Source organism: Silene latifolia, chromosome 6, assembly GCF_048544455.1.
Source record: "Silene latifolia isolate original U9 population chromosome 6, ASM4854445v1, whole genome shotgun sequence".
NCBI classification, from domain to species: Eukaryota; Viridiplantae; Streptophyta; class Magnoliopsida; order Caryophyllales; family Caryophyllaceae; genus Silene; species Silene latifolia.
In genome coordinates, this window is record NC_133531.1 from 81,498,882 (window position 1) to 81,506,386 (window position 7,505).

Sequence of the window (7,505 nt, forward strand, 5' to 3'; positions counted from 1 at the left end):
CGATGAATAGTTTCCTATGTGGGAGGAATCATACTTGTCACAGGCACAATAAGGACCCAAACTCGCTTTTAGCATCAATAATGTGGCCTTCCTAACCCAGAGTATTGATTTCCTCAAAGCATTATTATCATACAATGAGGCAATGAGCAGCGGCCAATTTGCACTAAATATTCCTAATAACCCCTCCCTTGAAGTTCAATAACTCCGGCAATAACATTACCATTGGGTTTTGAAACATACAACAGTTTTGGCTCATAATTTGACTGTGGAGATTGTTTTACAAACGACTGGTTAGTTTGGTTTCGAGATCAGACCAAACAATGCACATAGACGGGTATAGTTTCGACTCTGATAATCCAGGTAGGTGAGGTGAATCATTCACCGTTTCAGGAAAGACCAAGGAAGTACAAACATGGCGCTATCCGATTAATTAAGTTGCGTCATAAAGATCTAGACAATTTATTACAAAGACCACATGTTAACTGAACATTAAAAGAAACTGGTAGTCATACTCAAGCTTACAAATTCATTACAAGCCAATACACTAATCAACAATTTCGAACTTTACGACGTCTTGGAGGAGTCTTGTCCTTCTCAAGGGCCTTAAACTTCTGCGCTAACCGCTCTTTGATTTCACAAGATACACATTACCTGCAAAAATAAAATCAAAAGCAATGAGTTATCCAATTCGGGACTATCAAGACCATGTACAGTAAGAGCTCAAGTTGTTATGCAGTACAAGCGGTTGTGAAACCGAGTGTGAGTTTGTTTATGGAGAGCAAAACAAGGGCTCTGGATTCTTGTAATTGTACATGCTCTTATTCATTAAGAGCAACAAATGCATGTACAAACATTACTGCAGTTAGTACCGAATCGATTAACAAAGACAAAGTTATAAGTACTTGAAAATGCTAGCAACCCTCCAATAGCCTTATATGCCTCAATTTTCAGAATCACAGATAACATCCTGGAAAAGGTTATGTTTCTGCACCTAATTCAAGTAAAATATAACGACCAGTGTCAGGAAATGCTGAAAAGCAGACAGGAGGGATGTCGGAAGCTGAGAAATAATAATAAGAGAAAGGAAGGGGACTGCAGAGACGCAGAGTGGATTCAGGATATGCAAGCCAGAGGGGTCTATTTCATGGCCATCTTCCTGCTCCTCCACATAGTCACAGCTTGGAAGATGTGCTAGGCTACCCTATCCCAGCCTCTAGTAGGACTCCTCCCCTCTTCTACCCTCTGTCCCCCCACTGGAGTCACACTTTTTCATCTCCACTACCACGACCAGAGGATCACCTCGATTCAGAGAATTACTAGCCCCACCGCTACTTCGTGTACCACTCCTCTTCACCATTTTGTTCCTGACCTCAACCCAATTCCCCTCTCTTAGTATCCTCCACTCAGTGGCGGGCCCAGGGCTTTTAGAATGGGAGTGCACAATTGAAAAAAAAAAACCTTAACAATATAACAAAATGCTTAAATATTACACTTCATCTTACATAGTATTTCTTTGTGGATTTTTCGTCTTACATAGTATTAAACTTCCTCTTACACAGATGTGGATTTCTAAACGATTTTAAACTTTTGTATTTATTCATTTATCAAAAACGAAAAGAAAATCTTAAGTTGGGAGTGTGTAATTTTAATTGGAATTTTTAAATACGCTTTCATTGTTTCAATGTAGTTAAGTTAACTGAAATAGCAACATCAAAAATCAAAATTCACAATAAAAAAAGTTACAAATAGACAACCAACAATCAAAATAAAAGTACAAGATATTCATATAAGTAATTTATCAAAGACAATTTCAAACTAAAAACCTAAATAACAAAATTGGGAAAAGGAAATTAGGGTTTGAAGTTCTAAAGTATGGAAGGTTGAATAACTTAGAAAATTAGGGTTTGAAGTTCTAAAGTATAGAATGTTGAATAACTTACACTAATTTGACTAGGCGTGCTTGTGAATTGTCATAGTCGAATGAAAAAAAGAAATAAGGGAAGCAAAAAAAAACATATCTCTAAGGAGATTTGAACACACAACCTCCAAGTTTAGAACCAAAATCTTATCCTTTGAGCAACCTAACTCATAGTGTCTATAATAGAACGTGTATTATATATATCATGACTCCACTGTTTTTTTTATAAAAAAAAATCCGCCACCCGATGGTGCGCACGTGCGGTGTTGTGTGCACCCCTCGGTCCGCCCCTACCTCCACTTCATCACTCTTACTCCCATACATTGTCTTCTTCTATTTTGGATTACTCTAAGCATAAGCTGAATAAGTCCTTAGGCTATTTGGTGTGTTCATATTTCTTTTTGGCAGCCCATCGACAAGCTTCACAATGAATATGGAGTTGCAGCTAATAACATTTTTTTGGATTATAAGTAAATTATGCGGGTTTTTTGTCTCCTTAATTCTACAAGTTTGACTCTCCCTTCATCACATCACGCACCTATCCACCAAGCATTTCTAGGTTGCGGATAGCTTTGATTCTTTCAGTAGATTATCAAATTCTTCTTAGTTGATACAAAATGCAACTTGGTGGGGGCAGGAAATGTATGAAGAAGTGATGCAGAAGAAAGTGAATGTGGAATTACAACGAATGGACACCTCCAAGTCCTTTTCTGGGATGGAGTTATGAAACTCATTCTGCTGTCACATTTCAGCATTCATTCATTAAACAAGATGGTTACAGTAATTCTTCTTAGATTTCAATGCATAAATAACAGGTTGGTTAAAAGCAATTTCAGGGTGAATCATCTGCATTAATGTCTTGATTATTTCAGCTAGGACTTGTTAATCACATAAGTTTGCCTAATGATATACTTCCTCCGTTCCATTTGTTTCGTTACAAAGACTAAACAATTAATCAATCAATCAATCAATTAATCAATCAATCAATCAAACTCCGATGAAGCGAGCTCCATTCACTCTCTAATTTCTTAACATCAACCTCTCTTTTCTTCCTAAGTAAATAACACTCGGCCCTCAACATCTTATAAATTTGTAATATCACTCAAATAACAAACAATTAATCAATTAACCAAACATAAAAACCCTAAAATTAAAACTTACCCTCCATTTGTGTGTCTCCCAAAAACCTCATCAAAACCTTCTTTAATCCCCTTCTCTATAGCTTGTTTAATCTCCTCTTCTTCCATTTCTCTCCAAGCAATCGCAGCTTCCAACCTCTTTTGACGCCTATAAAAACCATAGCTAAAAGCTGCACCAAAAGCTGGAAACAGTAAAAGGGATTTGGTAAATCTCATTTTTTTTCGATCGATTTTGTTTTTGTTTTAGGGTTTATCGTAATAGGTTTAGTTCCAGGTGGAATTGAAGGTTGTAAGATGAAGGGGTGCGGTTTGAGGGACAAGAGAATGAAAGATGGCAGTGGTAATACGGGGGCTTTTTTGGTAGTTCACTTTTAAGAGAGTATTTTTGCCGTATACATTTCACTCCGGGGAAGTGGTAAATAAACCTCGTACATTTGATAGTACTTGCATTTCACCCCCATAACTTTTAACAAGTGCGAATTAACTCCATTACTTTAACTCTTGGTGCAATTTACCCCCATTTAATTTGTTTTGAAGATATTTAATATGCATAATTTATATTCGCAGTACGATTTTTACTCATCATAGTACTTTTTGCACTAACTTTTCCATTTGTCTACCCCTAACTAAAAATCATCAAACTTAATTCTCTCTACCTCCTCTATACCTTCTCCAATTGTTAAACTTTAACCTTATTCAACTTCCTTAAAATTCTTCAATTATGAACAATTATTCGAATGAAGATTGGGTATTTAATTCGTTAATCCCTTGTTAATGACTTAATTGACCTTTTTTTTACCATTTTATTCCTTTTTAATTAAGGTTTATACCTAAATCATTAAGGGCTAATTTATATGGCATGGTGGGTTTATCGGTGGTGGTTTATGGCCAGGTGTCGCCGGTGTGGTTCGACGGTTGTCCGCCGGCGACGTGAGAGTTGTCGTTGGAGCAGGGGTACAGTGGTACTGCTGTTTGTCGTACGACGGTACTGTAGTAATGGAGAAGTGGTACGGTGATAGGCGCGGGAGGGAGGGAGGGGCAGTTCGACAGCCATACCCATACCGGTTTTAGTACGGTTGGACGAAAAGGGTTTGCCGACAAGATAACACGCGTACAGTCAGATTGTTTTTAATGGTGGCCAGTACTACATAGTGTTGTCGTTGGTCAGCGTAGACGCTTAGTACGTACGTGGTTCATCATTCATGGTTGAATTTGTTTTTTTTTTTTGTTCAATGTATTGTATGTATATCAGTGTATGTATCAATGTATGCATGATGCATCAATGCTATTTTTTTTTATTCAATGTCTTTTTTGGATGTAGTACGTACATGTTGTAAAGATAATTTAAGTACATAATTTATTAACGTAATACATAATTATTTATCAAACTAATTTATCAATGTAGTACAAGATTTTCATGTCAACAACAACCGCATAAGTAGTGGCTTTGATGTTTGAATTAGAGAGAAAAAATTAGAGAGAGATTAGAGAGGGAAAATGGGAGGAGAAATGAGAAGGGTATAATTGTCTAAGGTGTACTGCAATGAGTAAAATGTGTACTGCGAAAATCAACACCCTTAATATATTACTCTTTTTTTTTTCTCTAATTTAATTTTCCCATTTTTTAGAAATTTGTATGGACTAATCTACCCTTCCCACTACCCTTAATTCCTTAATACCCAAATCCCACTTTTTTCACGACTCTACTGCTCTCCCACAAGTGCTACAACCATCACCACATGCCTCCATCACCTATGATATAACCCTCCACAGCCCCTACAACGCAACCACCTAACTTCACAAGTACACACCGCCTAACCACCCAGATCCGCACAACCAAAGGATATATATTTCGGCGAATAGAACACTATTTCCCTTATGTAACACACAACTTCGACCCCGCCACAGGTAAAGTATGAGTTTTCGGAGTTAAGGAATGGTGGGTTATGTTGCCGGATCGATTTCTATTAGGACGAGATGGTGCTAAAGGTGCTCACAGGTAGAGTATGACAATCTTCTTGGGTGGTTGATGGTGATTTTTGTAATACTACGGTTTTCTATGTCTTTGGGTACTCTATCGAGTGGGGCTTACTCTGTCGAGTAAGTATGTTTGGATACGAAACAGTAGTCTGCCTGATGGGTACTCAATCGAGTATGTGTGGCACTCGATCGAGTAAGGGTCACTCGATCGAATAAGTTACTTACTCGATCGAGTAAGTTACTTTTACGGGTTGTTTTGACAGGATTTGTTAATAACGCGTGATTCATATTTAAAGGTTTCCGTCACTTTATTCATCACTTTTCACAATTCTAAAAAGTTTCAAAAGAAAAAGAAGTTACGTAGTTCTCTCTCGTCGCGTTGTTGGCAAATCCCCAAGGCTAAGTTCGTCGGTCATCTCGTTCTTTACGCCGTTGTGATCATCGTGTCAAGGGTAAGTTCCTTGTATAATTTTTATAGCGTTTGGTTGAGTTTCTTTAAAACCCTAATTGGGTGATTTTGGGGGTTTTGGGTGATTTGTATGTATGTGGTAGTAATTGTATGTATGTATGTTATAGGAGGAGGTTTCGTTGAGGAAAGATTCTGATTAGCTGCTAAGACCGTCTGTGGTGTTTGCATTTCAGGTAGGGTTTCCCTACTCAGTATTAGTTACATAATGTGTGGTGATGGTTATTGTGATTAAAGATTGATTGTATTGTTAAGTTGTCAGACGGTTGTTGTTTTCATACTGTTGATTGGTTTGTATATGTCTGTGATCTTCGGGGCGCGTCCCTGACTGAGTGGAGTCACTTGCGGGAGTGACTTCACGCCCTTGGTTCTCCCTCTGTGGAACCCGCCACAGGAGGGGATGTGCACATTAAGGAAACTTGGGTTTATCGCTCGATGGAGATCAGCGGGGATTTGGTGGGTGCGGCTGCGGTCCCCCACTGGCGGCGTGGAGTACTTGTTGCGATGGGTACTCTGGCAGGGCTACACACTTTAGTGTGTAGTCAGTTGTGTGGAGATTTGAGATGGAGAATGGGGTTTGTTGAGCTGTTTGTGATATTGTTCCTTTATGGTATTTGTTTTATGTAATCAATACTGACCCCGTTAATTGTTTTAAAAACTGTGGTGATCCATTCGGGGATGGTGAGCAGTTGTTGAGCAGGTATGATGGCTTATGCGAGGGATAGCTGGGATGGAGTCACCGCCGGTCTTAGATTCTTCCGCTGTGTTTATTTAGTTGTTGAGTACTTTGGTTTTGGAGAACAGTCGTATTTTCTTTTGACAGTTTTTGGAACCTTGTTGTATCACCTAAACTTTATTATCATTTAAATATGTTTCGTTATTGTCTATTTGAGTATCATTGCCTCGGGTAAGCGAGATGGTGACGTTCTCATACCTTAAGTGGTCCTGGTAAGGCACTTGGAGTATGGGGGTGTCACAAAGTGGTATCAGAGCGACGATCTTGAAACCTGTAACTAATGAACCTAATGAACATAGGGAGTCAAACTAAAATGAGGCCGGGTAGAAGTTGTAGGAGCTAATGCAAAGACTTGGGAGACGTCCTAAAGTCGCGAACTCGCCCTACAATTTTGAACCGGTCACCATGGGATGTGAGTCGGGATCGCTATGTGTTTACTTTGTGTGCTATGTATTGATATAGTAATGAGTTATATGAATCGGTGGATGCATGTATGTGGAGGATAGGAGATGTGTAGTGAAGGAAGATGATGATATGATTATATATGTTGTTGGTTGAATATATGAATGGCATGATGGATGATTTATGATCTGGCATAATAAGGAACATGTGAATTGGAATGTTGTGTCGTATGCGTATATTTTGTATGCGTAAAGTTATATTATAAGTTCATATAATTGTCTACTGTTGTATCATATGCATTTGTTAGATGGAGAATGTGATTGAACTAGATGAATTGATTGGAAAGATGAAGTGGCAATTGCATGAAAATATGAATTTCGTGATTATGAATATATTTAGGTGACAAAGTGGATTTGTAATATATAGTAACATGGAAATAGGATTTTTATTGTATGTTTTGTTTTACGAAAAGTTATAAAGTTAAAGTATGCGGTAGTACATGATTGATAAGTTGAATGTTATACGAGCATGATAGATGTTATTGTTTGGCTTTTGGTAGGTAGTAACATGTGGTTAGGGATAGTGGTTTTACAAGTATCGAGTCGCTTTTATTCACCTTGTTGATGTTTAAGTTGTTTGAAGGAGAAAATCAAACAGTTATATCGTCTGATTACAGCAAAGTTGTCTTTAAACTTTTATAACTTGAGATGAATAAATGATCTTGATGTGATTCTGATTGGAGGTGATAGCTTGTTCTTTTACGATTCTAATGATAGGTCACACGCCCAAAATGACCAAGAACGAGTGAGATATGACTGTTTTACAAAAATTGGACAGTGCTGAGAAATGCGTAGGGTACTCGAT

At 38.0% G+C, this 7,505-nt stretch overlaps 1 long non-coding RNA gene across 1 annotated transcript; it reads right to left on the bottom strand.

Annotated features, from left to right (window-relative positions):
• Positions 1–405: 405 nt before the first annotated feature.
• LOC141586941 (uncharacterized) lies at positions 406–3,475 on the bottom strand. The gene is made up of 2 exons (XR_012519659.1): positions 3,080–3,475; positions 406–651 (listed from the first exon to the last, which is right to left on the bottom strand). It is a non-coding gene; the product is annotated as an uncharacterized LOC141586941 (long non-coding RNA).
• Between the last annotated feature and the right edge of the window lie 4,030 nt (positions 3,476–7,505).